The sequence below is a fragment of the Ursus maritimus genome, unplaced genomic scaffold (assembly GCF_017311325.1).
Source record: "Ursus maritimus isolate PB19 unplaced genomic scaffold, ASM1731132v1 scaffold_26, whole genome shotgun sequence".
NCBI classification, from domain to species: Eukaryota; Metazoa; Chordata; class Mammalia; order Carnivora; family Ursidae; genus Ursus; species Ursus maritimus.
In genome coordinates, this window is record NW_024425119.1 from 36,487,160 (window position 1) to 36,498,622 (window position 11,463).

The 11,463-nt window shown below is 37.8% G+C and overlaps 1 long non-coding RNA gene across 1 annotated transcript in view; it reads right to left on the reverse strand.

Annotated features, from left to right (window-relative positions):
• Positions 1-11,463, reverse strand: part of LOC103675410 — a 292,244-nt gene that overhangs the window by 64,113 nt on the left and 216,668 nt on the right. The window lies entirely within an intron of this gene.

The following is an 11,463-nucleotide window of genomic DNA, read 5'->3' on the forward strand; positions in this document are numbered from 1 at the left end:
ACATGTAAAAATCAGTTGCATTTCTATGCACTAATGAACAATTTAAAAAGAAATGAAGAAAACAATTCCATTTATGATGGCACCAAAAAGAATAAAATACTTAGGAATAAACTTACCAAGCAGGCAAAAGATATTTTGACTAAGATTTCCAAATGGCCAAGAATAGGAAAACATGCTCAACATCACTTATTGTTAGACAAATGTCAGTGAAAACCACAAGATACCACCTCACAACCCATTAGATGGTTACTGACAAAAAAATAAATAGTGTTGGTAAGGATATAGAGGTATTTGGAAACCTTGTACACTGTTGGTGGGAATCTAAAGTGGTTTAGCACTCTGGAAAACAGCATGGCAATCCCTCAAAAATTTAAAAAGAGATTTCCATATGATCCAACAATCCAGCTTCTCAGTATGTACCCAAATAAATTAAAAGCAGGGTCTTGGAGAGATATGTGTACACTCATGTTCACAGCAGCATTATTCATTATAGCTTAAAGGTTGAAGCAACCTGTTTCCATTAGATAAATGGATAAACAAAATGTAGCATATGCATACAATGGAATATTATTCAGCCTTAAAAAGGGAGGAAATTCTTATACCTGGTACCACATGCATGAAACTTGAAAATATTATAAGAAAAATAAGCCTGTCACAAAAGTACAAATACATATGAATCCATTTATATGTACTAGAATAGTCAAAATCATAGAGACTGAAAGTAGAATGGGGGTCACTAGGGACTGAGGGAAGAGGAAATGGGGAATTGTGTTTTTATGGGTATACAGTTGCAGTTTTTTAAGATGAAAAGAGTTCTTTAAATTGGTTGCAGAACAATGTGAATGTACTTAACATTACTGTATACTTAAAAATGGTTGCAACAGTAAATTTTATTTATATGTATTTTGCTACAATTAAAAATTTTTAAATTATATTAAAAGTTGATAAAGTAATTGACAACCAAGAACAAAAGAACAAAAATTCTGATATTCTATCATGTTAGTTAGCATGCTACAGTGCTTAATCATCAGAGCTTTCTGTTATTTGGAGCAAAAAGGGAAATGTAATAGCTTTCATAACTCTTTTACTGAAAGGGGGGGAACATGAGTTCTCTGAAAGAGGTATAGTTTTCCTTAGCATGAAATCGTGGTTCTTATTCCTTTGTAGATAGCCTCAGTTGTTTTGTTTTGTTTTGTTTTCACTGTTCACTTAGTATGTTGCAGATTTTTCTCTTTATCTTTGATACACAAAATTTTACTATGATGCATCTGTGTGGGTCTTTTTTTCGTTTATTTAGCTTCTGGTGGGCACTATAAATCTGAAGATTTATGTCTGGGGAATTTCCTTCCATTATTCTTTTGATTATTTCTCTCCTTGAGTCCTTGTGTTCTCCTCTTCTGCAGCTCCTGCTATTCTGCACCATCTACCATAATGGTGTTGGAGTTTCTGGAATTATTTTCCATGTCTCTCTATTTTTCTCTCACACTTTACCCTTTGCTTTATTATCTGGAAGAATTCCTTAATAATTTTCAATACTCACACTGTGTAATTAGTTCTGTAGTTATCTCACTCTATTTTCCTCTCTGTGGTTACTACTTCTATTTACTGCATGTTGACGAGGGCAGTTATGAGCAAAGATCTAAAAATCCATGTCCTCATGTCAGGTCACTGAAAGCATTTTCATATGTGATTTCAAGTGGTCTAGGCTGCAATCCTCTGAATTGTACTCAAGGCTTTGATAAAATCTTGTTAAAGAGGCAGCCTGGTCCAAGCTACTGCAATGGGGAATCAGGAATGCATAGAGAGAACTGCAGCAGCACCTAGAAGAAAGCCTATCTCAAGGCATTGAGAAGGGCCTGCAGAGAGCTAAGCAGAGGTCAGGGCCAGATGGCCAGCTAAGGTAACAACCAACCAGGATACATGGGTGGAACATGTAAGTGTGAGAGAGTATTCTCAGAGACACCTGAAAGAAAGAAATGGAATTTCCATAGGAAAGAGGATTCAGATTGCTGAAAGTTGGACATTAAAGGGAAATGAAATGTGAAACATTTGGATTACATAAACATCAAATAATAAATGACATAAAGATGAACTTGGAATTTTCTTGTTCTTGATAACTTCAAAAAAATTTAATAAAAAAACTAAATGTTTTCACAAGGAAATTCACACAATACCATTAGAAGAGAATAATATTCAAGATTCTTTGTATCTCCTTAAGAGACCAAAAACTTATTTCAGGAGCATAACGAGTAAGAGGTCCTGGCTGAGCACAGTAATGAACTATACTGGACAGGTGACTACCTTATATGGTACGAAATACTTTGAAACATTACATAAAATTTATATTAGTCAATAGATGCATATATCAATGAAACAACAGAGAACACAGAAATAACCCACATTAGGACACCAAACTAATTTTTGACAAAGGTGAAAAGGCAATGCAGCAGAGGACAGTCTTTTTAATCAATGGTACTGGGACAAATTGAATTGCACAGAGAGAATGAGCCTCAACCCATCTCATACTTTATGCAAAAATCAACTCAAAATTAATCACAGATTTAAATTTAAAATATAAACTATAAAACTTTTAGAAAATATCATAGGAGAAAGCTTTGGGACCTACAGCTTCATGATCTTTTTTAGACATAAGACCAAACGCATGACCCATAGAGGAAAAAAATCAACAAACTGAACTTAATCAAAATAAAAAACTTTTGCTATGTGAAAGAGCTTGTTAAGAAGCTGAAGAGACAAGCTAGAATGCAGGAGAAAATATTTGCAAACCACATAGGTGACAAATGATTTACATCTTAATGTAGAAGGAATTCTCAAAACTATGCTAAAAAAAATTATAAAATGGGCAAAAGACATGAAGAAACATTTCACTGTCCATGGATATATGGATAGAAAATAAGCACCTCAAAAGATTTTTGACATTACTAGCCATTTATGGAGGAAGTGAGCCTTAAGTCTGGCCTTAGATGAGTAGCATTTTATAAATAGGAATGGTGTAAAATATAAGCTCAAGAGTCCCTTTGCACCCCAACAACATTCTTTGATAATGTTTTCCTTTAAAATTTTCTGTAAGTTACATAGCCTTATGTCTAGTATAGTTTCACTTTTGTAAAAAAAAAAAAAAAGAAAAGAAAAGAATTATATACATATAATTGGGAAAATTTGAACCTAGGTTATTTGGTGTTATTTAAGAGTTAGTTATTTTAAATTTTTTAAGTATTGGGACACCTGAGTGGCTCAGTCAGTTGGGCATCTGCCTTCCGCTCAGGTCATGATCCCAGGGTCCTGGGATGGAGACCCACATCGGGCTCCCTGCTCAGTGGGGAGCCTGCTTCTTCCTCTCCCTCTGCCTGCCACTCTCCCTGCTTGTGCTCTCTCTTTCTGCCAAATAAATTTTAAAAATCTTTAAAAAATTTTTAAGTGTGGTAATAGTTTTAAAAATCCTTATCTCATAGAAACAAGTACTAAAGTATTTACTAATGAAATATTATGTCATATTTGCTTACAAATAATCTAGTGAGGAAATGAAGAAAGTGGGTGGAAGTATGGATGAAACAAGACTGATTATAAATTAAAAACACTTGAAGTTGAGTGATAAATATTGGTTCCATGTAATACTCTATTCATGTTTTAAATTTTTCATAATAAAGATTAAAGTAAATTAAAATATATTTACATATACATTTCTATGTGCATAGGAAAACAAAATCTAAATGATATATATCAAACTATTCACCCTGTTCTCCTCTGGAGTGGAGAATTGGAGTGAAATGAAAGAAAATTACTGTTTTTTATTTTATTCGCTTCAAGGTTTTTACAATGAACATACATATTTTTAATTAGAAAAAATGAAAAGTTAGAATGTAGAAGATTGCTCTTTTACATTGAATTCTTTTAATTAGCTGTTTATACATTATAGACATTTTTCAAATGTATAAAATTTTAAGGAGACTCAAATATTGCTAGAAATGTGTAGGAGGAGGAGCATGTAAAAAAATGTTGTGAACTAAACTTGAGAACCTTCTTATACACAACTTGATACAGATCTTATGGCTTTTAAAACAAATAAAATAACCCAGTTGCCTGGACTCATCCACTATATTTATATTTATTTCTTTAAGGCATCAGAATAATACAGGGCAAGTTACCAACTGAAAATTATTAAACAATGATCTAGAAGGGTAAATTTACCTTAGGCTCAGTTCTTGAATTTTGAGTCTTAGAAAAATACACTTATTCTATTCGTAGCCACTAGGGCTCAGTGTCCTCTTTAAAATGTAAAATTAATGCATTTTAGAAAACAAAATAATCACAAAAGTTAATTTAAATTAATGCCGAATAGAAAAGAGACTATCTTTGTGATAGTCTCTGATCTTAAAACAAAATTCCAGGAAAATTTTGAAAGATGGGGGTGGGTCCTCATTAAGACCCCTCTTTTATTTCCCTTTCTTCTGAGATGATGGAGGGGAATTTTGTTTGTATATTAAAAAGAAAACTATATTGCCCTGGAGATGGATTTAAATTTTTAGTCATTATTTGAATTTCTTTTAGAGTGTTTCCTATATTTTGATGGGCAAATTCATTAAGAAGAACTGAGTAGAGCTGAGCCTCCCATTGGATAACTATGGGTAAACTGAGGTATGGGTTTGGGGCTCTGCATTTGGATGCATGCCGCCATCTCTGTCCGTATTTCTAGGCAGCCTTTCAACGTAGAACTTCATATTTTTGATTTCCAAGGGACTTCAAGGTAAACTCAACTATCAGAGTACGCTTTACAGGACCTTCAAACAGTTCTGCTGCCCAGTGGAAACCTTTCGGTTCTCACAGTGAATCCATCATGTTAACAAGCTTAAAGATTGGTCACATCTATTAATAGTGCTGACAACCTTGTCGGGCAAATACCCCTTCCCCTGAAGCAGCATTTTAGGAAGAAGTAATTATGTTCCTCTTTTCATATTCTGAGCTGACCTAGAGAGAAGGGAACGTCTGCAAACACTTTCTCTGTGACAAGGAGGTGCTCGAGAGACAGCATCACCTCCACTTACGCCTGACTCTCCTCCCAATGGGAAGAGGTCTGGCTGAATAGATTGGACAGTTGTCGGGCCATGCTCTCTTCTCGGAGGCCTGCTAAAAGCCAGTGTACATGTGATGCATGCGCTCTCACTCTTAGGGCCCAAGAGTGCTCATCTGGTCTGTGGGCACAGCTAGCAGGGTCTGCCCCCGCCAAGGTCACCAGGTCTCCATTCTTTCTCAGCATGAAGCGTGGGGGTGTGCTTTGAAGGTCTGCTGTCTTCCATTGGGATGGGTGGTGAGAGCCCATAATCTACAGGCTGGCCCTGACCAGAAAGTCTTAATGATTTCATTAAATAAATTCATCCCCTCTGTCAATCCATCTTTTGTCTATTTATCAGCCAGTACCCTGGGGAATAAGGGGCAGGGAGGAGGTGAGTAAAAGGATGCATGCACAAAATCTCATCACAAACCCTCCAAAAGCACTCTATACAGGGAATCAAAACGTATCCTAGAAACTCGTATTGCCTTCACACATATAAATAGTTCCGCCATGTAGAATGTGCCCAGTTCTGGCATTATCCACGCAGATTCACAAGTGACACCATCCGGGCTTGCCTAGAGCAGAGCAGGTGCCTTCTTTTCCATGGGTGATGTGAGTAAATACGTACTTCTTTAGCTTTTTCTCACAGAGAAGGGTAAACTTACTGATACGTGTATAGCTTCAAGATTTTGAAGACTAATTCCATGAGAAAAGATTTTCAGAGGAAGGTTTTTAGTTTGGATTGTTTTTTTGTTTTTTAATTAACCCCCTCATCTCCTGACAGAATAATCTGTTTATAACAGAGAGCTGTAGCGTTCTACAATTAGGGTTGCCAGATTTAGTAAAAACAAAATAAAACAAGATGCCCAGCTAAATTTGAATTTGACTAAAAAATACTATACTCAGTATAAGTATGTCCTATGCAATATTTGATGGCATATACTTAATTCTGTGGGACATACTTCTACTAAGAATTGTTTGCGTTCACCTGAAATTCATATTTAACTGGGTGCCCTGTATTTTATTTATAGGATTATAAATAGGCAACCCTCTCTATTGTAGAAGACATTCACCATAGAAGCCAGAGGCCTTAAAAGCCCAGATATGTATTAAATAACTTTTTTTAAGATTTTATTTTATTTATTTGTCAGAGAGAGAGAAAGTCAGAGAGAGAGCACAAGCAGGGGGAGAGGCAGGCAGAGGGGAAAGCAGACTCCCCACTGAGCAGGGAGCCCGACCAGGGACTGGATCCCAGGACCCTGGGATTGTGATCTGAGCTGAAGACAGACACTTGACTGACTGAGCCACCCAGGCATCCCTAAATAACTTTTTCTTTATCATTAGGCAACTAATAATACTCTTTCCTTCTTTCCTTTCTTCGACAAATATTTTAGTAAGCATTGACTGCATGCCAGATACTGTTTTTGTGCTGGGATAAGAAAATAGGCAAGTCAAAGAAAAAATAAATATAAATGCTATTTTTAAATGATGAAGAAAATAAAATGGGTGACGGGATAAAGAACACCTGAGTGGAGCTGGCTATCTTAGCTCCAATGGTCAGGGAAGTCCCCTCGAAGAGGTACTATTTCAATTGGGTCAAAAGGAACAAGAAAGAGGCAGACATAAGAAGGTTTCATCAAAATAAGCTACAAGCAGAAGGAACCATAAATATAGGAACCAGGGTATATTAATTTCCTCTGGATGCTGGAACAAATCACCACAAACTTGGTGGTTTACAACAGAAATCTATTTTCTCACAGTTCTAGAGGCCAGAAGTCTGAAAACAAGGTGTTTGCAGGGCCACGCTCCCTCTGGAGGCGCTAGGAGAGAATCCACTCCCTGCCCCTCCCAGCTTCTGTGGGCTGCCAGAATTTCTTGGTTTTTGTCGGAATGGTTCCAATCTTCCAGACCAGCATCTTCAAAGCTTCTCCTGTGTGAGGGTCTGACTGATATCCCTCTGCCTCTTCTATATAAGGACACCTGTGATAGCATTTTGGTCCCATCTCCCAGGATAATCAATCTCCGCATCTCATGACATTTAATTTAATCACATCTGCAATCAATCAATCTATTGATCAATCATATCCTTTTTTTGCCATAGAAGGTAATGCCCACAGGTTCCAGGGATCAGGACATGGATATATCTTGTGGGTTGGTGGGGGAGAGGACAATGTTCTGCCTACCACAGTGGGAGGAGCTTGGCATGTCCTAACAGTGTGTGTGGCTGAAGCAGCATGCACCAAGGAGCGAGTGGAGGCATGAAGACTGAGAGGTAGACAGGGCCTGTGGGCCCAGGTAAGGGATCCAGGTTTGAGTTTAATGTCAATGGGCAGCAAGTGCAAGGTTTTAAACAGAAAGTGACAAAACTCACTTTTTAAAAGCATTTCTTGGGGTGCTTGGGTGGCTCATTCGGTTAAGCATTGGACTCCTGATTTTGGGTTAGGCCATGATCTCAGGGTCGTGAGACTGAGTGCCACGCTGGGCTCTGTGCTCAGCACAGAGCCTGCTTGGGATTCTGTCTCTCCCTCTGCCCCACCCACCGCGCTCTCTCTCTTAAATAAAATCTTTAACAAAATAAGAAAATAAAAGTGTTTCTCTGGTCACTTTGTGGAGGCTGGACAGTAATAGGGGCAAGAGTGAAAGGAAATGCACTTGTTAGACCTGTGGCTCTTACCAGAGAAAGGCAGGCAGAAGCATTCATAGCTTAGATTCAGGGAGAAGCAAGGGAGAGGAAGAGACAAGTTTGCACAGAGGGAATAGATTTTGGAAATAGAGTCATAAGTATTTACTGATGGGTTAGATAAGGGAGGAAAAGAAAGGAGAGTACCCTGGAGTTCTCCTAGGTTTGGGGCTAAATGTTAATGAGAAGCCAAGTGTTGACATTTGATGGAACTGGGTAAAAATCTCCAGTCTGCTCTAGGGAGAGGATTTCACACAAAGTCAAGGAAAGAGTAGGTTTTGTCTTGTCCTAAAACGCATTTGATAAAGTAAGCATGTTCTTCGGGAAAGAAATATTCTTTTTCCTCCATCCAAAATTGAGTCTTAACAAAGGCATCACACACTTCAGAGCAGGGTTAAAAAGAATGAGAGCAGCACTGTTACAAAGACTGATGACGACTTGATGTGCACCTGTTAAAGCTGCGAACCTCTAGCCTTCTGGGTCAGGTTCACTTGGCAGGCAGCATCCTTCATGTCCAGGGTGAAAAGTGGCTCAGCAACCAGGAAATCCTGTGTACAGTGATGTTTTCCACCACATGGTGTTCATCAATAAAGAGTGGATGGCAACAAATCAATGGCTGTGTTGCAAGTTGGGGAGAGATAAGAGTGATGGGGAGAACTCCTATCAGGTGTGGGAGTTAGTTCCTGTCTGTGTTCTGTCACCAAAGACCAGTCACCCATGAGCACTGCAAATCATTACAACCCTCTGGCCTCAGTTTCCTCAACCATAAGAGGTAAGAGTTGTTGAGAAGGTCAAATGAAATAATGAATGTGCTAGAAACAATGAAGACTGAACTATAACTTGTCTACATGATATCATATCATATATCAGACCATATTGAATTATATATTTTATCACATCTGATTCCTCCAGAACACCTTACACTTAATTATTGCCTTGCAATAATTTTTAAGTCAAATTAATTAAGTAAATATAACCAACATGGCCATAAACCAGGTAGATTTTTTGGCAAGTGCTGATGAATTGATCATTAGAGATTAGTACCATGGTTCCCTGACTCATATTCCTGTGTCTTTATCTGGAAAGAGAAAATGGCCAGCTCCAGCTGCCCTCAGTCTGATACAAAAGATTCCAGCCTAAAACATGATACATCGGGGTCATGCCAGCTCAAATATGTTGCAGGTGACTTCATTAAAATATCAAAATATAAATGAAGGTTACTTGTAGCCCAGTGTTAGGACTTGAAAAAGGAGTCATTATTTCCAAAGGCAAGTTGTTGGGTGGATCTGTCTGACTGAAAGAGTAAAAAGTTTTATTTGGTTAAAAAAAAGTTACATATGGTTCATGATGATTTTATTTGTGTAAAATAATTTAGTTTCAGGTTTCTATCAAGCAGATTTGAGGAGATAACTGTGACCAACTGGCAGCCATCAGCCACGTCTGTGGCTGCCCTGAGAACCCACGGGAGAGAAAGTAGTGGACTTCCATGCTCTTTCATATACAACATCATTTAAGAACAATAAAATACAAATGATAAACTATAACTGCAATTTGATTTTCTCCACAACCTGTCTCATTGACTAAGATTGTTCACAAAATTAAAAAGTTAGATTTATAATGTTCTAAAACATATGCTATCTAAATTCACTAATTCATGAATGAATCACCTTTTAAATATTGCCCATTTTATCTAAGAGCTATTGTCAGATCTTTTTACATTTCTTTTCCAAAGTCCAATCTCTATCTTCCTTTTTGTTTTCATATGGCCTTCTGTTTTGATAGAAAAGATGAAATGCCATATTTAATTTAAAATCAATATTTTCTGAGGCCGTGCTGCAGGCAGATCTAGACCTGGACTTATAGTACAGTCCAATACAGCATCCGCCCAAAATATATCTTCAAAAACAATTTATCATAACTATGGCTATAATAACAGGGTTTTTTTGCATGTGTGACTATTACACGTCAAAGTCCATCAATTTTATTAGCCAGGCCAGGATAGAATGTTATTGAAGAACTGATGAAGATATTTATAACTATAACTGATTGAAATAAATGGCAAAGCTCTGATTCAGTTTAATCTTCATGTAATTATACAACATAGGAAGCCTTTGGGTCATCTTGTCTATTTCCACGGTATTAAGGGTAACTGGACATTATCTGGTGTCCTTTGTATCTATTTTTAAAGTAAGGTAGATCAGGAAATATAAACAGAGAAGAGCAGTAACCAGAAGATTTTACTGTCAAGTAGCCTAGATTCACGGGAAGGTGCCCAGCCTGGTTCATAGACATCATCACACTGTACTTGACAAACCAGCACAGATTAAAAAAAAAAATTTACTCTGGTCATGAAACAATTATTTATCCACATATTCCCAGACCTTCAGAGATAATCTGAAAGGCCTTCATGATAATCATCCACTCTAAAAGAAAATGTAGCCTTACTTTTTACAGCTTTCATAAGAATCATGTTGGAAAGGAAACTCTTAAACTTTTGCTACATCTGGCAAATTCTGCCTGGGGACCCTCTAGAGTACTATCTGATAAATGTGGTATCTATGATGTCTGTGTCTATAGGTCTGTAAACCCTGAGGTCTTGATTCCACACATACTTGGCCACGACCAGAGGACATCATTATCTCTAACCTTATGAGTCAATTCACTTTTCCAGATGTATAAGGCAAGTGGTGCTTTTTACAGAAGTTTCTCATTTTCTAGAAGCTCAGCTCCTTATTTACATCAACATCCACGCAAGAGTAAATGGTCTTCCCCTCATCAATCCTGGGATGCCCCTGTTAAACTGCCATTTTCCCCAAAGATCTCTAACTCTTCAGAACTAACCCACCCACACCCCTCCCATGATTGTTCTTTCCCCGCTCGTCTACGTAGTCTTCAATCAGGTAGGGAAGACTCTCAAGCCAGTGCTTCTCAAACTTCAGTGTGCACCAAATCACCTGGAAAATTTGGACATTGCCATCAGAGATTCTGATTCATTAAGTCCAACTTTAGGTCTGAGAACGTACATTTCCATCAGGCTCACAAATCACATTGTGAGTAACCTGCTTTAAGTCACAATAGCATCTGAATTGCTGAGCTTCAAATTTCCATTCCCACAGTCACCACTTACTTTGCTACAGCAGAGGAGTCTTTCCTCCATCCATAATGATTCTCACCTCTTCTGGGTGTTGATGGTCTAATTTGCCATGACGCTGCCATTATTCATCACACCACTTGAATATTGTAGCTCTGTCTGCACTAGTGAATGGAAGCCTCACCCAAACTTTGATAGTTAGATACTTGAATTTCCATTGTTCCACAAGCCTCATGCAGGACAAGGTTAGTGTAGTTCTCCATCAACTATATCTCTGGAGGAACATGTCCTTTAGCTGCGGCTAGACTCAGTGATCACCTTGCTCAAACTTCCACCTGTACCATTTGCTATGGTCTAAATGTTTATGTCCCCCCAAAATTCGTATAGAACATAATATAAAAGAACCCCCCCCCCACAGAACTACCACCTACTGTCATGTAAGGATAGGACAAATATCTATGACCAGGAAGAGGGCTCTCACCCAACAACCATGCTGATCTTGAACTTCCAGCCTCTGGAACGGTGAGAAATACATTTCTGTTGTTTATAAGCTGCCAAGTTTATGGTATCTTATTATAGCAGCCAAAACAGACTAAGACATCATTATATCCTGTTTTACAC